Here is a 25,995-nt window from a genome sequence, read left to right as displayed (position 1 = left end):
AAGTTGCTATCATACAAACTGAGGCAGAAGACTTTGTGAAAATTCATATTTGTGTCATTCTCAAAACATTTGGCCATGACTGTACACTACTACACTGTTCTGGGCATTTTAATGATGCATATATACATAAAGTTGCTGTCCACTGACTGTGCTGTGCTGTGGGAGGAAGGGAGAGAGAGAGAGAGAGGGGGAGGGAGGGAGGTGAGGAGACCACATCGTGGCTGCAAATGGCAGCTTCTGTGACACAACAGAAGAGGGGGAGTGAGAGAAGAGAGGCAGCGAGCGAGTGAGTGAGCAAGAAACAGCGAGAGAGTGAGAGAAAAAGAGAGAGAACTGCAGCCAGGAGAACTAGATCAGATTGCAAAGATTGATAGAGGGGCTGTTCAGCTAATAAGCAGAGTTAATTTTCTCTCTTTAATTCTCCAGTTGTATGGGAAACGTGACGAGGGACTTAAATGTGTCTAAAGATTGTGACTGAATAGAAGTGCTGAAGGAGTTCATAAGATGGGGATACAAAGCCTTTTTTCACATTTGGAAGTTCTCAGATACCTTTTTTACGCCCAGCAGCAGAGGACAAACTGAGGACGGAGTGATTCAGTCAGAAAAATAAAAGTCACCAGTTTTTCATCGTTTTTGTCTTTGTGGGGACCGACTGACACCTGGTGCATTTATTGTATGTGCAATGTATGTCGGGGAAACTCCCTGACTGAAACCAACAGAGGAAGGATAGAAAACAGAAATAGAGATCAACAATGAAGAAATTCAAAGGGTTTCTGTGCCTGTGGCTCAAAAGGATGGAGTGGTTCTACCCTTAGGAATCACAGAGAGAGAGAGACCACCTCTGGTGGCTTAAACTCAGAGGGAAGAATGATGCTTCAGTTTGGCTAGCTGGTATATGAACTAGGAGGATACTGTATTTCAGCTCTAAAGTGGGGGAAGAAAAGACCAGGTGGATAATATAAGGTAAGAAAGGAACTAATCAAACTTTCACATCAAGTTTGATGCTGCTCTTTTAACAAATCCTTTTCCTCATCATTGCTGTAATATTGGTTGGAACAGCAATGACGTTGTTGGGTTTAGTGTAATTGTAAATACAATGTCCCTTATCTTATCCAATCTAAGTTCATATAGTACAGGTATGTTGCTCTGTGAGAGAGAAGGCAACTCTTCGAGTCGATATAGTGACGCTTTCCTCATTAACATCACAGAATATGAGTTGTGTATATGATCCTCCTGACACTTGCATACAGTATCACGTCACACCTTCAGCTGGTATGAGATAGGACTGTAATGATGCTTAGCTTATACCTGTTCCAGACAGTACTACATTAAAAAAAAACATGTTGCGGTCTCAAACATGATACACATTCTAACGCTCATAATTATAAGTAAATGTCTAAGTCCACTGACTATACATAATTCTCTGAGGTAAATCCATTAACAGAACATAATGACAGTAGTTTTTGGCATGATTCGCACTTCAGATTTTCTGAACGGATAAAAGTAGATACAGTTGAAGTCGGAAGTTTACATACACTTATGTTGGAGTCATTATAACTCGTTTTTCAACCACTCCACAAATTTCTTGTCAAACAAACTATAGTTTTGGAAAGTCGGTTAGGACATCTTCTTTGTGCATGACACAAGTAATTTTTCCAACAATTGTTTACAGACAGATTATTTCCCTTAAAATGTATTGTATCACAATTATAGTGGGTCAGAAGTTTACATACACCAAGTTGACTGTGCCTTTAAACAGCTTGCAAAATTCCAGAAAATGATGTCAATGGCTTTAAGAAGCTTCTGATAATTTTAGTCAATTGGAGGTGTACCTATGGATGCATTTCAAGGCCTGCCTTCAAACTCAGTGCCTCTTGGCTTGACATCATGAGACAATCAAAAGAAATCAGCCAAGACCTCAGAAAAAAAATTGTAGACCTCCACAAGTCTGGTTCATCCTTGGGAGCAATTTCCAAATGCCTGAAAGTACCACATTCGCCTGTACAAACAATAGTATGCAAGTATAAACACCATGGGACCACGTAGCCGTCATACCGCTCAGGAAGGAGATGCGTCCTGTCTCCTAGAGATGAACGTACTTTGGTGCGAAAAGGGCAAATCAATCCTAGAACAACATCAAAGGACCTTGTTAAGATGCTGGAGGAAACATGTACAAAAGTATCTATATCCACAGTAAAACCAGTCCTATATTGACATAACCTGAAAAGCTGCTCAGCAAGGAAGAATCCACTGCTCCAAAACCGCATAAAAAAGCCAGACTACAGTTTGCAACTGCGCATTGGAACAAAGATCGTACTTTTTGGAGAAATGTCCTCTAGTCTGATGAAACAAAAATAGAACTGTTTGGCCATAATGACCATCGTTATGTTTGAAGAAAATAAGGGGGAGGCTTGCAAGCCGAGGAACACCATCCCAACCGTGAAGCACGAGGTGAGCGTATCATGTTGTGGGGGTGCTTTGCTGCAGGAGGGACTGGTGCAATTCACAAAATAGATGGCATCATGAGGTAAGAAAATTATGTGGATATATTGAAGTAACATCTCAAGACATCAGTCAGGAATTTAAAGCTTGGTTGCCAATGGGTCTTCCAAATGGACAATGACCCCAAGCATACTTCCAAGGTTGTGGCAAAATGGCTTAAGGACAACAAAGTCAAGATATTTGTGGCCATCACAAAGCCCTGACCTCAATCTCATAGAACATTTGTGGGCAGAACTGAAAAAGCGTGTGCGCGCAAGGAGGCCTACAAACCTAACTCAGTTACACCAGCTCTGTCAGGAGGAATGGGCCAAAATGCATCCAACTTATTGTGGGAAGCTTGTGGAAGGCTACCCGAAACAATTGACCCAAGTTAAACAATGTAAAGGCAATGCTACCAAATACTAATTGAGTGTATGTAAACGTCTGACCCACTGGGAATGTGATGAAAGAAATAAAAGCTGAAATAAATCATTCTCTGCTATTATTATTCTGACATTTCACATTCTTAAAATAAAATGGTGTTCCTAACTGACCTAAGACAGGACAATAGGTGACAGGAATTCTGAAAAACTGAGTTTTGATGTATTTGGCTAAGGTGTATGTAAACTTCCGACTTCAATTGTATACTTGAATATTAAACTGAATATAAGACAGACATTTGTATAATTACGAAAATGAAAGCAGTTCATTTTGGATAATGCATACATTGTACCCTTGATAATGTATAGAGCTTTGTCCAGCTGACAGCTGTCATGGATTAAATCCATAGGAATGCTGTATGATCTGAGTGCATCTCCCAAAAGTACTGTACTCAAGATACAACTAAAGAGTTTAAAATACCAAGAGGATTCAAGTTGATGTACAGTCGTGCTCTGTTTCCCAGATGGATAAATGACCACATCCTGCCTGCCTGTTATCTCAATAGCACACCAGCACACCACAAACATTATCTTCATGTTGCATTCATACATGACGCCATTAAAATGTATTAAAAGAATGAAGTCATTATACATACTTGATCTCATATTTGAACATGTGTTGAGATATTAAAAACGAATTTTAAATGGCACTTAAAATGCAGAATACTTCAGGACATTTCAGAGTTCTATTATTTCTCCTGACCTGCGCAGCATGTTGCACTAAGTGCAATACAGATGTACATCTATATGAGAGAAGATGCACAATAAAGTGTATATTTTAAAAAGTACTCAGTGGTTCTCTGTGAGTAGAACAGTAAGTAAAGTACTACGTGCAAGTGCCCCCTAGTGGGATTGACCTGTCATCACTTAATTGATCAAGAGGTGGATAAAAAACAGACCACAGGAGATATTCAGCCAGCTTGTCTTGTCCAGTAATACATAAATAGATGGAGGATCATTAAATCAAATTAAACAGTGACAAAAAGAACACAGATCTGCCCTGAAGCAATGAATGACAAAGATTACAAAATGCACAAACACAAACGTGCAAATGCTCACACAAACACACGCACGCTTATCTCTTTGGTTCCAGCTGAACAGTAACTTCAGATGGCGCCTGAAACACAAAATATTATCCCAGTCCACGGGCCGATAGAGTGTGACTCATCAATCTGTCTTTTATCTGGAGAGACGCATACCGATAAAGAAAAGAACGGACTTTATCAGAGGTGACCTTTCCATTGCCTTGGTCAAATCCTGTCAAACTGTTGAATAAAGGTCACTGTGATAGAAATAGAATGAATAATAGTATTTCTATTTTTATGTTCACTACATTAGTATATTGTCCAAAGCATACAATGTTGTAACAAACTTCCCATGTAACTGCCCATGGCAGATACTGTACAGTACTGTACCACGGTTAAGATGTGAGCTACTCTATAGGAAAGTACCTGTAGGTCACTTGAGACTACACTAGTGAAGAGGGTGTATAGGAAAATACACTGACATCTGAACCTGATCTCTTCCTCGACAATGGATGTGGGTAGTGGCCTCGATCGCAGTCGCCGGTTCAATTTCCTACCTCCTTGAGATGGAGTGCCCCCCTTTCCCCTAGGCCTAAACTTCTTAGGATCATTCAAAGCAATACACCTTACCTGCACCCTCAATTCACCTCCATACTCGGCGTGTGTGTGTGTGTGCTCCTGGAAGCAACTGTACTAAAGTTATATGTGAGTAATAACCACATCACACGTTCTATATAGACGCCCTCATGAGTTCTATAATTTGGTTGTTTTTTCAGACGCAACAAAGTCATCCAGAAGTCAAGTTATTTTAAAGTGAAAGGAATGACAATGAACATCTTACCGTAAATAGAAATGCAGCAAAATGGTGTCACGTGCCGTGGTATTTTTGGCATTGCCTCTGCAGACCTGTCATTTCTCACTCACACACACCATCATACCCCCCCACACAAACAGAAACATAAGGGAACCTCACTCACACACACCGTCATACCCCCCCACACAAACAGAAACATAAGGGAACCTCACTCACACACACCGTCATACCCCCCCACACAAACAGAAACATAAGGGAACCTCGTCATCACACAAACAGAAACATAAGGGAACCTCATCATATAAGGGAACCCCCCCACACAAACAGAAACATAAGGGAACCTCACTCACACACATCGTCATCCCCCCCCCCACACAAACAGAAACATAAGGGAATCTCACTCACACACACCGTCATACCCCCCCCACACAAACAGAATCATAAGGGAACCTCACTCACACACACGTCATACCCCCCACAAACAAAACAGAAACATATACCCCCCCACAAACAGAAACATAAGGAACCTCACTCACACACACAAACAGAAACATAAGGGAACCTCACATACCCCCCACACAAACAGAAACATAAGGGAACCTCACTCACACACATCGTCATACCCCCCGACACAAACAGAAACATAAGGGAATCTCACTCACACACACCGTCATACCCCCCCACATAAACAGAAACATAAGGGAACCTCACTCACACACATCGTCATACCCCCCCACACAAACAGAAACATAAGGGAATCTACTGAATTTTAACGTCAAAATCTCAATAAAAGCTATAACACATAAATATGCGACAAATAGGGCCAAAGTCATAACTATAGTTTGTCTACTCATGCATGTGTTCCATTTGCAACATAAGACAAGGGGATTGGTGACAATATACTTCATAGGCCTAATCTACTCCATTCTCAGCTGTGTTATAAAGACGTCACAAAAACTGTCGATTCTGAAAAACCTTGGCATTTTAACAAGGCATACATTCTCTGATATTTCTGAGCGAGTTCCAAATCAAAGTCCATTGCCTGACAACCTATTCATGCAGCACGTTGCTAAATGCTTTCTTTAGCAGAGACCTGGAGGCACTTATCTAATGACTTGAAACACACCCAGGCAGTTTTACTTTCATTTGAACAATTCATGTGTTACCTGATACACTACTACAAGTATGATATGGGCGTTGGTAGTCTAAAGGGGATAAGAGGCCAGCCTGGTCGTGCATGTACTTCAAAAGATGACACAGGGTAAAAACATACTGAAATGCTGAAACCATCTGTATACTATGCATTTTTTGTGATATTTGTGATTGGTTCAAGTGATTTACAGTGCATTCGGAAAGTATTCAGACCTCTTGCCTTTTTCCACATTTTGTTACGTAATAGCCTAATTTAAAAATATATATATACTAATAATTCCTCATCAATCTACACACAATACCCCATTATGACAAAGCGAAAAAAAGGGATTTAGCATTTTTTGCAAATGTATTAAAAATAAAAAACAGAAATACCTTATTTACGTAAGTATTCAGACCCTTTGCTATGAGACTCGAAATTGTGCTCAGGTGCGTCCTGTTTCCATTGATCATCCTTGAGAGGTTTCCACGGCTTGATCGGAGTCCACCTGTGGTAAATTCAATTGATTGGACATGATTTGGAAAGGCACACACCTGTCTACATAAGGTCTTACAGTTGACAGTGCATGTCAGAGCAAAAACCAAACCATGAGGTCGAATGGAATTGTCCGTAGAGCTCCGGGACAGGATTGTGTCGAGGCAAAAACATTTCTGCAGCATTGAAAGTCCCCAAGAACACAGTGGCCTAAATCATTTGTAAATGGAAGAAGTTTGAAACCACCAAGGCTTTGCTTTTCCATTATGGGGTATTGTGTGTAGTTTTAGAATAAGACTGTAACGTAACATAATGTGGGGAAAGTCAAGGGGTCTGAATACTTTTCAAATGCACTGTATGGTATTTCTGCAGTAACACTAGTGGGGAAGTGTGAGACATTATCAGGGGACAATTAAATCCTTTGGCAGAGGACATGGCTGTCATAATATATTATAGCAACTGAGAAAGGGCTCTGTTGGACGTGGCTGTAGAGCACAGCAGATTCCTGCGTGTTCATAGTGAATGGAAGTGAATGGAATGAGGCTGTGAGGCTGTGGTAGAGAGAGGGAAGGACCAGAGGTATTTGATAGCACGTCAGTGGTAGCATTTGATAGCATTTGATAGCATTTGATAGCATTTGATAGCACGTCAGTGGGCGGTTGTACACCATCAGTCAAGCCTTCCGAGTGTTGATCAGTGGGAGAGCATTTCCATCTAAAAGGAGCCATGAGCAACAACATGTGAAGTTTATAGGAGCATGCCAAATTGGATATCAAATGAAAGCTAAGAGTCTATATTTATTTTAAATGAAGGCATACATATATTATTAAACCATTTTCCATCCCAAAAATGTGGCTTTGATTTCTGGCCAAACAGATGGAAAAGGGGTCTTAAACATCTACCAGAAAAAGTCTTAAAAGTTATTAGAAATACATCAAAAGACAATAATGTTGAAGTAAAGACCTCTGTCAACTAATATCAACACTTATACTTTGTTTTGGAGAAATTATTTGCCTTCTGTAAGTTGAAGAAACATTGCCTTGTGACTTGTAATTCTGTTACCAAAAACCCATGTCTTTAATACGTTTTAGGATTCCTCACCCTCGTGAGGGCCAGTACTGAAAGATCACAGAAGCAACAAGTAATGTTACACCTACCAGTTAGTTATAGTGTATTAATTGGTAACGTAATTACAGAAACCTCTGTAACTGAATAACTGCAATCGAATAGGCTACAATGTGAAATCATAGTACCCACAAAACACAGGTGGGTCACTACTGTCCTCCCTTCCACTTGCATACTGTTATGTTCAGCTCATAAGACTTTAAAAAAATATTTCTGTTGTCTGTTAGTGAAAGCAAGACTGTGAAGACAGTCTGGACAACACCTCCCTCTCCCTCTCACTCTCTCTCTCTCTGCTGCTCTCTCTCTCTCCCCAGTTAATGTCACCTTTCCCGGTTCTTACTGATACCTACCATGACATCTACCACCTACCCTCTTTACTGTAACAAGCATCCTCAACCACTGAGCACCGACCAACATCAGACATTCATGGATGTTGAAAAGTAGTTGAAATTTGGTCAGTCACGCCCTGGTAGGACCAGATTTGTGTCAATCGTAGACATCTACTGTATGTTTCACAAGTTTGGACAACACGGAACAGTACAGTTTAGAACAGTAGAGTAAAGTACAGTATAATGTATCGTATTGTACTGTACTGAACATATCTACTCTACTGTACTGTACTAAATTCTACTTCCACATTTCTGTGCTGTTCTGTTCTCTATCAATCAATGAAGCCATTTTTACATCAGCAGATGTCAAAAGTGCTTATGCAGATACTCAACCTAAAACCCCAAAGAGCAAACAATGCAGATGTCGAAGCACAGTGGCTAGGAAAAAATCCCTAGAAAGACAGGAACCTAGGAAGAAACCTAGAGAGGGACCAGGCTCTGAGGGGTGGCCAGTCCTCTTCTGGCTGTGCCGGTGGAGTTTATAAGAGTACATGGCAATTAAGGTACAGATCATTCTTCAAATGTTCATAAATGACCAGCAGCGTCTGACAATAGCCCACCGCTACATAGACTATTGTAGCATAGATACTGGGAGGGGAGAGGGGAGGTGGGTGACCCTTTGGCCCCACCCAAATTTACACCCAGACAGGGCCAACCAGTTAGGATATAACCCCACCCATTTTGCCAAAGCACAGCCCCCACACCACCAAAGGAATATCAACAGACCACTAACTTACTACCCTGAGACAAGGCCCAGTATAGCGCACACAGATCTTCCCCACCGCACAAGGGGGCGCAAAACTGGACAGGAAGATCACATCTGTGACTCAACCCACTCAAGTCGAGAATAGTGAAAAAATCCTGGGAACGACGTTATGCACCCCTCCTTGGGACAGCATGGGAGAGCGTGATCAAGCTAGTGACTCAGTCCCTGTAATAGGGTCGGAGGCAGAGAATCCCAGTTTAGAGAGTGGAGCCGGCCAGGGAAAAGACATCAAGGGTGGTTCGTCACTTCAGTGCCTTGCCGTTCACCTTTGCACCACTGGGCCAGACTACACTCAAATCATAGGACGTACTGAAGAGATGAGTCTTCAGTAAAAACTTAAAGGTTGAGACCGAGTTTGCGTCTCTCACATGGATCGGCAGACCATTCCATAAAAATGGAGCTCTATAGGAGAAAGCCTTGCCTCCATCTGTTTACTTAGAAATTCTAGGAACAATAAGGAGGCCTGCGTCTTGTGACCATAGCGTATGTGTGGGTATATACGGCAGAACCATATTCGAGCGATACGTAGAAGCAAGTCCATGTAATGCTTTGTAGGTTTACAGTAAATCTTCAAATCAGCCCTAGCCTTAACAGGAAGCCAATAGAGGCTAGCACTGGAGTAATATGATAATTTTGAAGGGTTCTAGTCAAGATTCTAGTAGCCGATTCTAGTGCCTTATCCGGGAAGCCGGAGAGTAGACCATAGCAGTAGTCTAATCTTGAAGTGACAAAAGCATGGATTAGCTTTTCTGCATCAATTTGGGACAAGTGTATGAGATTTTTGTATTGTTAAAAATATGGGGAAAAAGCGACTCTTTAAGCATTTTTGATGTGTTCGTCAAAAGAGAGATCATGGCCCAGATTGACGGCAGGTCCTTCGCAGTTTTATTTGAGACAACTATCGAGATTCATTGTCAGATCCGACAGCGGATCTCTTTTTTTTGGGGGGGTGGGATCTAGAATTAGAAACTCAGTTTTGTCCAAATTTAAAAGCAAAACATTTTCCGCCATCCACTTCCTTATTTCTGAAAAACAGGTTTACAGGGTAGGCAAGTTTGCGGCTTTACCTTGTTTCATTGAAATGTACATTTATGTGTTTTCTGCATAGCAGTGAAAGTTGACAATGTGGTTCTGAATGACATCACCAAGAGGTAGCATATATAAAGAAAACAATAGTGGTCTTAGAACGGAACCTTGAGGAACACCGAAACGTACCTTTGATTTGTCGGAGGAAAAACCATCCACAGAGACAAACTGTTTCTTTCAGACAGATAAGACCTCTAAACCAGGCAAGAACTTGTCATGGTAGACCAATGAGGGTTTCCAATCGTGCTCTCCAAAAGAATGTTGTGACCAACGGTACAAGCAGCACTAAGGTCTAGGAGCACGATGACAGATGCAGAGCCTTGGTCTGACGCCATTAAAAGGTCATTCACCACCTTCACGAGTGCGGTCTCAGTACTGTAATGGGGCCTACAACCTGACTTGAGCGTTTTGTATCATTTTTTGGGGTTCAGGAAGGGAGTGAGTTGCTGAGCAACTGCTTTTTCAAATAATGTTGAGAGGAATGAGAGATTCGATATAGGCTGATAGGTTTTTACATTTTCCGAGTCAAGGTTATGCTCTTTCATGAGAGTCTTTATTTCTGCCACTTTTAGTGAGTTTGGTACAAATCCAGAGGATAGGGAGCCATTTACTACATTCAACATAGGAGGGCCAAGCACAGGAAATAGCTCTTTCAGTAGTTTAGTTGGAATAGGGTCCAGTAGATACCTGGAAGGTTTTGAGGCCATAACTATTTTAGAGATATACAAGATTTTTTTAGAGATATACAAATGTTTGATTTGTTTTTAATCTCCTCATTTAGGTTGGAAAAGTGGGCTGATCGAGCAGCAGTGAGGGCTTTTCAATATTGCACGGTACCGTCTTCCCAAACTAGACGGAAGAATTCCAATTAGGTTGAGCACCATTTATGTTCCAATTTTCAGGGCAACTTTCAGGGCTAGTTTCTTGTGAAATGTTGTTTTGGTTTTTAGCAGTGCGACCACATCTAGGGTATTACGCAAGGTAAAGTTTACATCCTTGGTTAGGTGGTTAAATTATTTTTGTACTCCAACATCCTTGCGTCGGTGGAAGGAGTCTGGAATGGTATCTAGGAATCTTTGGGTTGTTTGACAATTTATAGCGCAGCTTTTGAGATCAGAATTTTGAGGAAAAACATTTAGATCCTCAATATCTATTCTACAGGACAAAACTAGATACAGGGAATGATTTTGGCGATGCTTAGGTCCCGAGACATTTTGGACAAAACCTGATGATAGCTCTGAAAGCCTTTTCGAGTGGGTCTGCGGACTTGTGAATATTGAAATCACCAAAAATGATCTCCCATGACTACGAGGTACGATGTGAATTCAGGGAACTGAGTGAGGAACGCTGTATATGTCCCAGGAGGCCTGTAAAACAGTAGCTTTAAAAAGTTATTGAGTAGGCTGCTTAGTTCCCTTTCAGTTGTTCACTCGGTATAACATACTATGGGGAGTCAACGACAAATCCTATTCACCTGAAGCAAACCCAATGGATGCCAAGCCCACCCCGGGAGCCCCCCCCCTTCCTGGCTCTTAACTTCCCCATTAGAAACATGTCCTGTGAATCATTATGCACTGTATATCATTTTCAATACTTGTTAATCATTCCTGGAAGAACGTTTCACGCAATTTGCAAACTTTTCAAGCACACGAAGGCTACGAGATTCGGCTCCAACTTAGGTGTCTGTTAGTTGGGAGAGAGTACTCGTCCCCCTAGATGTTTCAAGTTTTGGGTCTTGGTATCCGTTTTGTGTTTGCTAAAAGGCTAAATACATTCTGCTCTGCTTGGGTTGCTAATGCTTCATTGCTTGGGTAGGATTTGTGTTCACTATAACCCACTACATTCTGTTCTGCTTGTGTAGCCGGTGCTTCCTTGCTTGGGTAAGATGGTCAGTGGAAAGGCTTCAAAAAGGCTAACCAGCAGAGTTTGAGCCGCTGACTGTGCCCTAGGGCATGTGGTTTCACAATGAAAATTAAAGATACTCATGAGTGCTGTCCTGTTGCCTGGGGTGGGAACACCCTCAGGAAGTCTTGGGTCAGACCATTCGTGTGGGTGGTCTCCAGCTGGTTCTGGACACCACCCTCTGCAACTGGATCCTGAACTTCCTGACAGGCAGACCACAGGTTGTGAGGATTGGCAACTACTGCGTAGCCTTGCAAGACAACCAACTGCGTCAGCAAGTTTAATGACGACACCACGATTGTAGGCCTGATAACTGACAAAGATGAGTCAGCCTATAGGGAGGAGCTAAGTGAACTGGCATTGTGGTGTTATGACAACAACCTCTCCATCAACGTCAGGAAAACAAAGGAGTTGATTGTTTACTTTAGGAAGCAGAAGAGGGAACATGCCCCGTTCCACATCGACAGGACTGCAGTAGAGAAAGTCACTAGTTTTAAGTTCCTCGGCGTCCACATCACCGAGGACAACACCACCACACTGGTCAAGAGGGTGCAATAGCATCTCTACTTCTTAAGGTGGCTGAAGAAAGTCATTCCAGACATTCCACCCCTGGTCCTCTCCACATACTACTGCTGCACCATTGAGAGCTTCCTGACCGGTTGCATCAAGTTTCAAATTTCCAGTTTTAATGTCACATGCATATGTAGCAGTGTGATGTTGTTCCCTAGATCATGCACCAAGTTGCACACAAGGACCAATTCAAATAGGCCAGGTCAAGAGGGGATGTTAATCATTTGATAATAATAATAATAATTCAGTGTATTATTTTATTTAACTACAACTGCATAGCTATTGTTTTTCTTTGGTGTACAAACACTTTTCATATCAATATTGTACATACATGTGATTGTAAAAGTTATTTCCTTTTGGCACTATTTTGCCTGACCTTCGGCTAGCAAGGTGCCTGAGAGCTAAGACTGTGCCAAGGGTTAACATAATGTGTGTTGTCTCTTCGTGTGCAGGGCAAATAAAAAATAATTCAACTAGCAAACCTCCAGTTGTGGCAGCGTCCTAATTAAAAGTACACAACGCAGAACAAACCACGCTACACATATGTACAGTGAAATTCTTTCTTACACACTCTAACCCCAACAATGCAGTAATCAATAACGATGTAATAGATAAAATAACAAGGTAGAACAAAAACTCAAAAGATATAAGAGTAAGAAATAAGAACACGATGAAGTAGGTTAGCATACTATATACAGGGTCAGTTCCAGTACCCTATTTACAATGGGCAGGGACACTAGATCGATAGAGGTAGATACAGTTGAAGTTGGAAGTTTACATACACTTAGGTTGGAGTCATTAAAACCCGTTTCTTAACCACTCCACAAATTTCTCGTTAACAAACTATAGTTTTGACAAGTCGGTTAGGACATCTACTTTGTGCATGACACAAGTCATTTTTCCAACAATTGTTTACATACAGATTATTTCACTTACTGGTCACTGTATCACAATTCCAGTGGGTCAGATGTTTACATACACTAAGTTGACTGTGCCTTTAAAAAGTTTTAAAAAATACCAGAAAATTGACTTTATAAGCTAATTGGCTAATTGACATCATTTGAGTCAATTAGAGGTGTACCTGTGGATGCATTTCAAGGCCTACTTTCAAACTCAGTGCCTCTTTGCTTGGCATCATGGGAAAATCAAAATAAATCAGTCAAGACCTCAGAAAATAAATTGTAGACCTACACAAATCTGGTTCATCCTTGGGAGCAATTTCCAAACGCATGAAGGTACCACGTTCATCTGTACAAACAATTGTCAGGATTTGGCCAGGGTTGTTCCGGTTTTTGGTCACTAGAGGCCCCCATTGTGTCTTTTGACCTTTTGTTTTCCCTTGATCCCCATTATTATTTGCACCTGTGCCTCGTTTCCCCTGATTGTATTTAAACCCTTTGTTTTCCTCAGTTCTGTGCTCTGTGTTTGTATGTTAGCACCCAGCCCTAGTACTCTGTGTACTCTTGTTGATCCCGGTGGACTCTCTTGAGGAATTCTGTTTTTTTTGTTCTTGTTTGTTTGTTTGTTTTTTGAGTATCTTTTGAGGCTTTTTGTGCTATACCTTCCACCTTGTGGATTTACCTTTTTGTCTTGGAGGATTACCTTTGTTCTTATGGAATTCTTTTTGAGGTTGTGGAGTTTTCCTGAAGAACTTCACTTTTTACTTCATTAAATACACCGTCTCAAGTACTGCTGTGTCTGCCTCATCTTCTGGGTTCTGCCGACTATTCGTGGCTCAGTTGGTTAAGTGACTGTTTCTCACTCCGGAGACCCGGGTTCGTAACCGGGTCCAGACAACAATAGTATGCAAGTATAAACACCATGGGACCACACAGCCGTCATACCAGATGCCGAGCAGTTGTCATACTTGGTGGTAATGCAACCGGTCAGGATGCTCTCGATGGTGCACTTGAAGAACCTTTTGAGGATCTGGAGACCAATGTAAAATCTTTTCAGTCTCCTGGAGGGGAAAAGGTTTTTTTCGTGCCCTCTTCACGACTGTCTTGGTATGTTTGGACCATGATAGTTCATTGGTGATGTGGACACCAAGGAACTTGAAACTCTCGACCCGCTCCACTACAGCCCTGTCGATGTTAATGAGGCCTGTTCAACCCGCCTTTTCCTGTAGTCCACGATCAGCTCCTTTGTCTTGCTCACATTGAGGGAAAGGCTGTTGTCCAGGCACCACACAGCCAGTTCTCTGACCTCCTCCCTATAGGCCGTCTCATTGTTGTCAGTGAGCAGGCTGTTGTGTTGTCAGCAAACTTAATGATGGCTTGTTGGAGTCGTGTTTGGCCACTCAGTCGTGGGTGAATAGGGAATTCAGGAGGGGACTAAGTACACACCCCTGAGGGGCCTCAGTGTTAAGGATCAGCATGGCAGACATGTTGTTGCCTACTCTTACCACCTGGGTGGGCCCGTCAGGAAGTCCAGGATCCAGTTGCAGAGGGAGTGTTTAGTCCCATAGTCCTTAGCTTAGTGATGAGCTTTGTGGGCACTATGGTGTTGAATGCTGAGCTGTAGTCAATGAACAGCATTCTCAAATAGGTGTTCCTTTTGTCAAGGTGAGAAAGGGCAGTGTGCGATTGAGATTGTGTATATACTGTATACTTTATCCTTCACTATCTATTCTTTACTATCTATTGCATCTTAGCCGCTCTTTCACTGCTAATCCATATGTTTTATACTTATATATTCTTATCCCATTCCTTTACTAGATTGTGTGTTAGATTTTGTTGTGGAATTTGTTTGATATTAGATTTTCTTTCTGGAATTGTTAGATATTACCTGTTACTGCTGCACTGTTGGATCTAGAAGCATAAGCATTTCGCTACGCTCACAATAACATCTGCTAGCCATGTGTATGTGACCAATAAAATGTTATTTTATTTGATAACAAGGGGGCTAATCCTTGCACACTGCCTCTGAATAAACAGTGCAGGTTCTCGGGATTCCTGAGAGGGACAGGTGGATGTATTTGAATGAGCCAAATTTGCCTGCAAGATTGTGTGGCTCTGGAACCTCCTCCCCAAGCATTTACTGTGGCAACAGTGCTCCCAAGTGCTCCCAAGCTTGTTCAATGGGGTCAAGTTACTGGTTGCCGAAGTCCCCGAACTTGGTGTGGACTGGATATCAGAACGCACAGTTCCTTCTCCACGTTCAGACACACGGTTGTCAAGAGTGGTGGATATGAAAACAATAATTATCCCAGTCCTCAGGGTGGAGCGCTGCCCCTTCAGGAGATAATTTATGGGAGACTGGCAGTCTCACCATGGGTGATGACGACAGTGGCGAAAGGGTACAGTCTACAAATCGCTCAGCATCCTCCTTTTTTGGCTTCATTACGTTAATGGTCCCCGAGGTCCTAGCACCTGTCTTTTGAGAGGAGATTTCCTCTCTCCTTCAAACGCAGGTTGTTCGCGTGGGTCCCGTGTCAGAGGTACAGAGCGGTTGGTAAAGCCTGTACTTCTTAGTTACCAGAGAGCGATGGAAAGTTGGGTTCCATCCTGGACTTACTCACCCTTCACCAGCTTTTGCAGTCTGTGCACTCCAGCGATTGGTTCACATTCATAGATCTGAAGGATGCATATTTTCAAGTGCTATACATCCTCCCCATCTCCCTATTGCCCGCACATATTTTATGGTGGTGGAGGCAGTTTTGGCACCGCTGCAGTGTCAGGGGATCAGAGTATTTTATTTATCTGGATGATTGACTGGTCATAGCGGAGTCGAGGGAACAGGTGGAGCTCCACACTGCCACTCTGGTTTTCTCTGGGGTTCATAGTGAATCACAAGAAATGTTGTTTGACTCCGGCTCAGCGTATTCACTCATCCTGACATGACCCTCCAGTATGACAATGCCACCAGCCATACTGCTCGTTCTGTGCGTGATTTCCTGCAAGACAGGAATGTCAGTGTTCTGCCATGGCCAGCAAAGAGCCCGGATCTCAACCCCATTGAGCACATCTGGGACCTGTTGGATCAGAGCGTGAAGGCTAGGGCCATTCCCCCCAGAAATGTCTGGGAAATTGCAGGTGCCTTGGTGGAAGAGTAGGGTAACATCTCACAGCAAGAACTGGCACATCTGGTGCAGTCCATGAGGAGGAGATGCACTGCAGTACTTAATGCAGCTGGTGGCCACACCAAATACTGACTGTTACTTTTGATTTTGACCCCCCCTTCCCCCCTTTGTTCAGGAACACATTTTTCCATTTATGTTAGTCACATGTCTGTGGAACTTGTTCAGTTTATGTCTCAGTTGTTGAATCTTGTTATGTTCATACAAATATTTACACATGTTAAGTTTGCTGAAAATAAACGCAGTTGACAGTGAGAGGACGTTTCTATTTTTGCTGAGTTTATGAAAGCTGTGGTGCCTATGTGACTTTTGTTGATGTGTCTGTTTCAGCGCTGGGTGATTGTCGACGACAGGATGGTGGTGGCATGCACCAACAGACAGGGTGGGATATCGTCTCTAACTCTCCGTAACCTGGCCCGCTATCTGCTTGTATGGAGCAGTGCACATTTTCTGCTGCTCAGGCTTTGGTCCTGGACGCTCTGTCTGAGCCTCTGTTTGAACCATTGGAGTCTGTGGACCTGAAGGTCCTTTCCTAAAAGACTGCCCATATTGTGCATTTATCCAGGTTACCACAGTTACCCTGCTGGTTTGAGCCTTGGACTGCTGTGGTTCGTTGATGAGGCTGAACGTGAATGCACATTATCAAGTCACAGCAGATGCCCTGTTGTTTTGGACTTGCGGTTCCTTGTGTGAGTTCTGGCATTCCTCAGACCTCAGATCTCTATGTTAGCCTTTTTGGAACCAGTAGGATCTACGGACTAGGCCTGCCGTTGACAATGTTACCCAGCTTTTTGTCCAGAGTACCACAGTTTTCCTGTGTGTTTGAGCCTTGGGCTGCTTTGATGTGTGGCAGCGTGCGAGTACAGTTTCCGTGTTACTGCAGGTTTTCTGTGGGTTTGAGCCTGAGGTTTTCTGTGGGTTTGAGCCTCAGGCTTGCCATGGTTCAACAACTCTTGTCGGTTCAGTATGCATAGCCAAGTTGCAGCTGGTTCTGGTTCCCTATGTGGGCTGTGACAGTTCAGGCCTCATGAGGTTGTGGCAGTTCAGGCTTCTCAGGTAAGTATTAGGGAAAAATGTGCTTTTTTGGAGTCGGTAGAACGTGCATGTGCTGGGCTGCAATAGGTCTCCTAGTTTGGTACCCTCCATGGCAGGCTTGGGGTGTGATTGTATGTCCCCATTGTATGTTGTACAGAGTGACCGACTGAAAGGGAACGTACAGTTGTGAATAGCCCAGTATTATAGGTAGGCGGGGTTAGCGAGAGCAGTCTCGGCATCCATTGGGTGGGATTTCAGTTTGCTTCAGGTGAAAAGGTCACCTGTGTAACCAGGAGGAGAGGCCTCATTTAGAGCAGTAAATTATTCTGGCTTAAGCCTGGCCAATCCTATCAAGTTAATGATCAGTAATTAGTTAATTGACTATGACTGCCTTGGAAGTGAGCGATTTAACATTTAGTAGTACCATTTCGAGATGTTAACACAATCTCTTTAATTTATGACAGTATTTTTTTTTCTTTTTACCTTTATTTAACTAGGCAAGTCAGTTAAGAACAAATTCTTATTTTCAATGACGGCCTAGGAACAGTGGGTTAACTGCCTGTTCAGGGTCAGAACGATAGATTTGTACCTTGTCAGCTCGGGGTTTGAACTTGCAACCTTCCGGTTACTAGTCCAACTCTCTAACCACTAGGCTACCCTGCCAACCCAATGGAGGAATTCTTTATTCCAGTGAGATTGCTAAAGTAAACACCACCATGTTTGGTTTTGTCCAAAATATTAGAGATCAAGGCAAATCTATTCTGCTCTTCTGTGCTGTAGTCTGATGTCCAAACTTGTGAACCATTGACATCCATGATTATTTTATAGGTATTGTTTAGTGGTGGAGCTCATTACAATAATAGCCCGTGTTCAGAATCATACCCACATATGCATATTGCATATTGTTACCTTTGTGTACCCATTCAGGATACACCACCATGAAGAGAATGATATTCAAATCCATTATGCATTTCTGTATAGTACAGATCAGGTGCCCATGACATCCTTGAATCTCCAATCGGTTTTGGAAAACGTGGTCACATAAAATTGTTTTTTTATTTTTTCAATTAAATGTTTTTGTGAAATGTTCTGTGTCAATTGTTCAAAGTAGTAAACAATAATACAAGTCCCATGATGGTAGTGACTGCTAATTACTGCTAATCACTTATAAAAACCTCTACGGGATTGGTGTCCCTATACCGGGACGATTGATGTTAACATGTGCTAATGTGGCTAGAATGACGTTGTAAGTAAACAGCAAACTTTCCAAGACATAGACATTTCTTATATGGGCAGAAAGCTTAAATGTTTGCTGATCTAACTGCACTGTCCAATTATAGTAGCTACTACAGTGAAAAAATACCATGCTATTGCTTGAGGAGAGTGCACAACAACACGGACACTGTTTTGATACATTCACCTCTGAAGGTAAATAATGTACTTCTCTAGCTCCACACCTATCTCACCCGGCCATCTAGATGTGTGAAAGTTAGTGTATAAGCTAACTCATCTCTATTGTTGTTGTCTTAGCTGATTAGCTGTTGTTGTCTTACCCGTTGTTGTCTTAGCTAGCTCTCCCAATCAACACCTGTGATTGCAACATGCCTTGTATACTGTTGTTTAGGATAGTTATAATTGTTTTAGTTTACTGCGGAGCTCCTAGTCCCACTCAACATGCCTCAGATACCTCTTTTGTCCCACCAACCACACATGCGGTGATCTCAGCATAACTAGTGCATCCAGAGATGCAACCTCTCTTATCGTCACTCAATGCCAAGGTTACCTCCACTGTACCCGCACCCGACCATACCCCTGTCTGTACATTATGCCCTGAATCTATCCTACCACGCCCAGAAATCTCTGTCCCCAACGCACTAGACTACCAGTTTTGATAGCCTTTAGCCGTACTCACATCCTACTCCTCCTCTGTTCCTCGGGTGATGTAGAGGTTAACCCAGGCCCTGTGTGTCCCCAGGCGCTCTCATTTGTTGACTTCTGTAACCGTAAAAGCCTTGGTCTCATGCATGTTAACATCAGAAGCCTCCTCCCTAAGTTTGTTTTACTCACTGCTTTAGCACACTCCTCCAACCCTGAAGTCCTTGCCGTGTCTGAATCCTGGCTTAGGAAGGCCACCAAAAAGTCTAAGATGTCCATCCCCAACTACAACAGTTTCCGTCAAGATAAAACTGCCGAAGGGGGAGGAATTGCAATATACTGCAGAGATAGCCTGCAAAATTCTGTCACACTTTCCAGGTCCATGCCCAAACAGTTCAAGCTTCTAATTTAAAAAATGTATCTCTCCAGAAATAAGTCTCTCACTGTTGCCGCCTGTTATAAACCCCCCTCAGCTCCCAGCTGTGCCCTGGACACCATATGTGAATTGATTGCCCCCACATCTATCTTCAGAGTTTGTTCTGTTAGGTGACCTAAACCTGGATATGCTTAACACCTCAGCAGTCCTACAATCTAAGCTAGATGCCCTCAATATCACACAAGTGATCACGGAACCCACCAGGTACAACTCTAAATCCGTAAACATGGGCACCCTAATATCAAATCAAATCAAATCAAATGTATTTATATAGCCCTTCGTACATCAGCTTATATCTCAAAGTGCTGTACAGGCCAGGATAATAGACATTATCCTGGCCAACTTGCCCTCCAAATACACCTCTGCTGTTTTCAATCAGGATCTCAGTGATCACTGCCTCATTGCCTGCATCCGTAATGGGTCCGCGGTCAAACAACCACCCCTCATCACTGTCAAATGCTCCCTAGAACACTTATGCGAGCAGGCCTTTCTAATCAACCTGGCCCAGATATCCTGGAAGGATATTGACCTCATCCCGTCAGTAGAGGATGCCTGGACGTTCTTTAAAAGTAATTCCCTCAACATCTTACATAAGCATGCCCCTTTAAAAAAATGTAGAACTAAGAACAGATACAGCCCTTGGTTCACTCCAGACCTGACTGCCCTCGACCAGCACAAAAACATCCTGTGGCGGAGAGCACTAGCATCGCATAGTCCCCGCGATACTGACTGCATAGTCAGTTAGGAAAGCAAAGGCTAGCTTTTTCAAACAGAAATTTGCATCTTGTAGTTCTAACTCCAAACAGTCTTGGGACACTAAAGTCCATGGAGAATAAGAGCACCTCCTCCCAGCTGCCCACTGCACTGAGGGTAGGTGTCACGCCCTGGTCATAGAGAGGCTTTTATTCTCTATTTTGGTTCGACCAGGGTGTGACTAGGGTGGGAATTCTAGGTTCTTTATTTCAATGTTTTCTGTTTCTATGTTTTGGCCAGGTATGGTTCTCATTCAGGGACAGCCGTCTATCGTTGTCTCTGATTGGGAATCATACTTAGGCAGCATGTTTTGCCACCTTAGTTGTGGGTAGTTGACTTTGTTAGTGGCCTGTATAGACCTAGTAAGCATCACGGTAGCTTCCTTATTCCTTGTTTTTGTTGGCGGCACTCAAAAAGAATGTGCACTTACCACGCTGCTCCTTGGTCCGGTCATTTCCACCCTGACGACGATCGTGACAGTAGGAAACACTGTCACCACTGATGAATCCACAATAATCGAGAATTTCAATCAGTGTTCTCTACGGCTGGTCATGCTTTCCTCCTGGCTACCCCAACCCCAGTAAACAGCTCCGCACCCCCCGCAGCTATTTACATAATCCTCCCCAGCTTCTCCTTCACCCAAATCCAGATAGCAGATGTTCTGAAAGAGCTGCAAAACCTGGATCCGTACAAATCAGCTGGGCTAGACAATCTGGACCCTCTCTTTCTAAAATTATCCGCCACCATTGTTGCAACCCCTATTACCAGTCTGTTTAACTCTTGGATCTACCCATCCCGAATCCGGGAGAATTGTCATCAACTGACACTAATTAGCATAATGCAACGGACATACATATTACTAGAAAATATTAATATTCATGAAATCACAAGTGAAATATATTGAAACACAGCTTAGCCTTTTGTCAGTCACCCTGTCATCTCAGGTTTTGAAATTATGCTTTACAGCCAAAGCAAGACAAGCATTTGTGTAAGTTTATCGATAGCCTAGCATAGCATTATGCCTTGCAAGCAGCAGGCAACCTGGTCACGAAAATCAGAAAAGCAATCAAATTAAATCGTTTACCTTTGATGAGCTTCGGATGTTTTCACTCACGAGACTCCCAGTTAGATAGCAAATGTTCCTTTTTCCAAAAATATTATTTTTGTAGCCGAAATAACTCTGTTAGTTCTTCACGTTTGGCTGAGAATTCGCCCGGAAATTGCGGTCACGACAACACCAAAAAATATTCCAAATTAGCTCCATAATATCGACAGAAACATGGCAAATGTTGTTAATAATCAATCCTTAAGGTGTTTTTCAAATATCTATTTGATAATATATCACCCGGGACAGGTGGCATCTTAGTAGGAAAGAGAGAAACAATGGCTGAATTTGTCTTTTACGCACAAAACACTCTGAGAGCCTCCAGCTGACCACTGACGCAATGTTGAAGTTCAGGCTCATTTTTCAAAATAAAAGCCTGAAACTATGTATTGCGACACTAGACACATTAAGGAAGCCATAGAAAAAGGAATCTGGTTGATATCTCATTCACTGCTCAATAGGGATGCATAGGAACACAGAGCTTTCTAAATAAGAGTCCCTTCCTGATTGGATTTTTCTCAGGATTTCGCCGGTAATATCAGTTCTGTTAAACTCACAGACAATCATTTTACAGTTTTGGAAACTTTAGAGTGTTTTCTATCCTAAGCTGTCAATTATATGCATATTTTAGCATCTTGTCCTGACAAAATAGCCCATTTACTTTGGGAACATTATTTTTCCAAAAATGAAAATATTGCCCCCTAGATTCAACAGGTTTTAACCTCTCTTTCGTATTGTCCGAGATTCCTAAAGATTGGAAAGCTGCCGCGGTCATCCACCTCTTCAAGGGGGGTGACACTCTAGACCCAAACTGTTACAGACCTATATCCATTCTGCCCTGCCTTTCTAAAGTTTTCAAAAGTCAAGTTAACAAACAGATCACTGACCATTTCGAATCCACCATACTTTCTCCACTGTGCAATCCGATTTCCAAGCTGGTCACGGGTGCACCTCAGCCACGCTCAAGGTATTAAACGATATCATAACCTCCATCATAACCTCCATCAATAAAAGACTGTACTGTGCAGCCGTCTTCATCGACCTGGCCACACTGTCAATGACCGTGTTCTTATCGGCAGACTCAACAGCCTTGATTTCTCAAATGACTGCCTTGCCTGGTTCACCAACTACTTCTCAGATAGTTCAGTGTGTCAAATCGGAGAGCCTGTTGTCCGGACCTCTGACAGTCTCTATAGGGGTACCACAGGGTTAAATTTTCGGGCCGACTCTTTTCTCTGTATATATCAACGATGTCGCTCTTGCTGCGGGTGATTCCTTTATCCACCTCTACTCAGACGACACCATTCTGTATACTTCTGGCCCTTCTTTGGACACTGTATTAACAAATCTCCAAATGAGCTTCAATGCCTTACAAACAAACCTCCAAACGAGCTTCAATGCCATACAACACTCCTTCTATGGCCTCCAACTGCTCTTTAAACGCTAGCAAAACTAAATGCATGCTTTTCAACCAATCTGCTTCTTTAATCAGCACAACAGTTTTCAGCTGTACTAACATAATTGCAAAAGGGTTTTCTATTGATCAATTAGCCTTTTAAAATTATAAACTTGGACTAGCTAACACAACGTGCCATTGGAACACAGGAGTGATGATTGCTGATTGTGGGCCTCTGTACGCCTATGTAGATATTTCATTAACAATCTGCCGTTTCCAGCTACAATAGACATTTACAACATTAACAATGGCTACACTGTATTTCTGATCAATGTGATGATATTTTGATGGACAAGAAATTAGCTTGTCTTTCAAAAAACAAGTACATTTCTAAGTGACCCCAAACTTTTGAACGATAGATACAAATTAAATATGAATGATTGATCCCTTAACCATCAGAAAGGTTTCACTCTAGTATTGGACATGCACACAAGCAGAGAGTGGAAAAATACAGTATACCTATATACCGTAGGATGCAGTAGGAAAATGCAGTATACCTATATACCGTAGGATGCAGTAGAAAAATGCAGTATACATATATACCATAGGTTGCAGTGGAAAAATGCAGTATACCTATATACCGTAGGGTGCAGTGGGAAAATGCAGTATACCTATATACTGTAGGGTGCAGTGGGAAAATGCAGTATACCTATATACCGTAGGTTGCAGTGGGAAAATGCAGTATACCTATATACCGTAGGTTGCAGTGGGAAAATGCAGTATACCTATATACCGTAGGTTGCAGTGGGAAAATGCAGTATACCTATATACCGTAGGTTGCAGTGGGAAAATGCAGTATACCTATATACCGTAGGTTGCAGTGGGAAAATGCAGTATACCTATATACCGTAGGGTGCAGTAGGAAAATGCAGGGAAAGGCTGGGCTGAATACAAAAATTATAATTTTGAAAATATTCTAATTTCCATTTTTACTTTAGAGAGCCATAATGGTTTTTACACCCTCCTTTAAAGAATGTTACAGAGACTGAAATAGACAGTGAAATCTTAAAGGTTTCTTGATCAAAGTCTCTTAAAATCTGTTTTAAAAATTCTGCAGAAGGCATAGTACCTTAGGATTGCATATTTACAGATAGCCTGAATAGTATACAAGCACCTCACCCTAATAGGTTTTTTTTTTAAAAATCGTTATAAATATCATTTACAAGACAAATATGTTTTTTTTGTATTACAACTTTTCTGAAACATTGTAACAACATGTAACAAAATGTGTAAATGAGACTATATACACATGCCCACTCCACTTTTCTGGACACTGCATTAAGTCACTACATTTTGGGGGGCTTTCATTGGAAAAAGACACTACTGGACAATTCATACATTGTTGATAAACACTCCTCTCATCTTTCTTTCTAAACAACAGTACTGCAATGTAATGTATGATAAATGCATTTTATAATATATTTTCTAAGAGAATCTTAGCTAGGACACATCATTTTCAAGATATCAACAATTGTTTCCTTTTAAGTCTGAGGAACACATCTCCAAACAAGCACCAAAAATGTGGTGAATGCACAAGCTTCTGAAGCTATCATGCATGTTTGTGTTTCTAGCTCCAACGGTGCAAAAACATACACACGTCATCTAGATAGTACAAGAAATGTCAGAACAAATCCAAAATACCAACCAAATGCAATCTATATGCATCTACACATAACTCATTCCACAAGATATACTAGGAATGAAATGTACAGCAATATACATATTAGAATGAGCTATGTCGAGACTTGACTTTTTACACATTTTGTTATGTTACAGCCTTATTCTAAAACGGATTCCATTATTTATTTTTCCTCATCCATCTACACACAATACACCATCATGACAAATTGAAACAGGTTTTCAGAAATGTTTGCAAATGGATAAAAAAAAATGGCAAATATAAATACCTTAATTTACATCATTATTCAAACCCCTGCCTTTTTTTTACATTTTGTTATGCTACAGCCTTATTCTATAATGTATTAAATCATTTTTTTTACCCTCATCAATTTACAAAAACACCATAATGACAAAGTGAAAACAGGTTTTTTGATATTTTTGCAAATGTATTCCAAATAAAAAACGGATTTACCTTATTTACATAAGTATTCAGACCCTTTGTGATGAAACTTGAAATTGAGCTCAGGTGCATCCTGTTTCCATTGAGCATCCTTGAGATGTTTATACAACTTGATTGCAGTCCACCTGTGGTAAATTACATTGATTGGACATGATTTGGAACACACGCTATCTATATAAGGTCGCACAGTTGACAGTGCATGTCAGAGCAAAAACCAAACCATGAGGTCGAAGGAATTGTCCGTAGAGCTACGAGACAGGATTGTGTCGAGGCAAGAATCTGAGGAAGGTTACTAAAGCACTGAAGGTCCCCAAGAACACAGTGGCCTCTATCATTCTTAAATGGAAGAAGTTTGGAACCACCAAGACTCTTCCTGGAGCTGTCCGCACAGCCAAACTGAGCAATCGGGGGAGAAGGACCTTGGTCAGGGAGGTAACCAAGAACCAGATGGTCACTCTGACAGAGCTCCAGAGTCTATGTGGAAATGGGGTAACCATCCAGATAGACAACCATCTCTGCAGCCCTCCACCAATCAGGCCTTTATAGTAGAGTTGCCAGACGGATGCCACTCCTCAGTAAAAGGGACATGACAGCCCACTTGGAGTTTGCCATAAGGCACCTAAAGTACTCTCAGACCAAGATAACAAGATTCTCTGGTCTGATGAAACCGAGAATGAACTCTTTGACCTGAATGCCAAGTGTCACGTCTGGAGGAAACAAGGCACCGCTCATCGCCTGACCAATACTATCCTATCACCTGACCAAAGTCATACCCGTGGTACGGTCTGATATACCATGTCAGCCAATCAGCATTCAGGGCTCGACCCACCTGTAGGGGGGAGCCTACAGGTGCATGTTTTATAAACATATAATTTGAAATGGATAATTTACTTTTATTAACTGGGTGGTTCGAGCCCTGAATGCTGATTGGCTGACCGCCTTGGTGTATCAG

At 42.0% G+C, this 25,995-nt stretch overlaps 1 protein-coding gene across 1 annotated transcript in view; it reads left to right on the top strand.

Annotated features, from left to right (window-relative positions):
- The first annotated feature begins 269 nt into the window (after positions 1–269).
- The window catches only part of LOC118357615 (ATP-sensitive inward rectifier potassium channel 12-like), a 32,840-nt gene continuing 7,114 nt past the window's right edge, over positions 270–25,995 (top strand). The window contains exon 1 of the mRNA XM_035734911.2: positions 270–963. The gene's annotated coding sequence lies outside the window, so the exon portion shown is untranslated. The remainder of the gene's footprint in view (positions 964–25,995) is intronic.

This window comes from Oncorhynchus keta, chromosome 24 (genome assembly GCF_023373465.1).
Source record: "Oncorhynchus keta strain PuntledgeMale-10-30-2019 chromosome 24, Oket_V2, whole genome shotgun sequence".
NCBI classification, from domain to species: Eukaryota; Metazoa; Chordata; class Actinopteri; order Salmoniformes; family Salmonidae; genus Oncorhynchus; species Oncorhynchus keta.
The sequence above is the reverse complement of the archived record's forward strand: the minus strand, read 5'-3'. Positions and strand labels throughout refer to the sequence as shown.